Source organism: Penaeus monodon, chromosome 28 (genome assembly GCF_015228065.2).
Source record: "Penaeus monodon isolate SGIC_2016 chromosome 28, NSTDA_Pmon_1, whole genome shotgun sequence".
Lineage (NCBI taxonomy): Eukaryota > Metazoa > Arthropoda > Malacostraca > Decapoda > Penaeidae > Penaeus > Penaeus monodon.
The window spans coordinates 23,429,415-23,429,752 of NC_051413.1; positions in this window are offsets into that span (position 1 = coordinate 23,429,415).

The window sequence follows — 338 nt, forward strand, 5'->3', positions numbered from 1 at the left end:
CCCCCCCCAAAAGGTCACTTAAATAATCTATTTCAGAAAAAAAAAAATATTCCCCCGTGACAAAAAACCGGAAATCCCTTTAAATTTCAAAAAAATTATTATTTTTTTTAAAATTTTCCTTTTCGGTTTAACATTTTAAAAAACGACCCTCCTTACATGTACAAAAGTACTTCAATAAATCGATAAAGGGGTTCCCCTGGAAATTTTTAAAGTACCTGAAAAAAGTTTTTGGGAAAAAATTAAAAATTGCTTGGATTTCATTACTGCAGAAGTTCCGGGGATGATTTTTCCTTGTTCCCAAAAATGGGGAAAAAAAAAATAGAAGGGGGGAAATACGG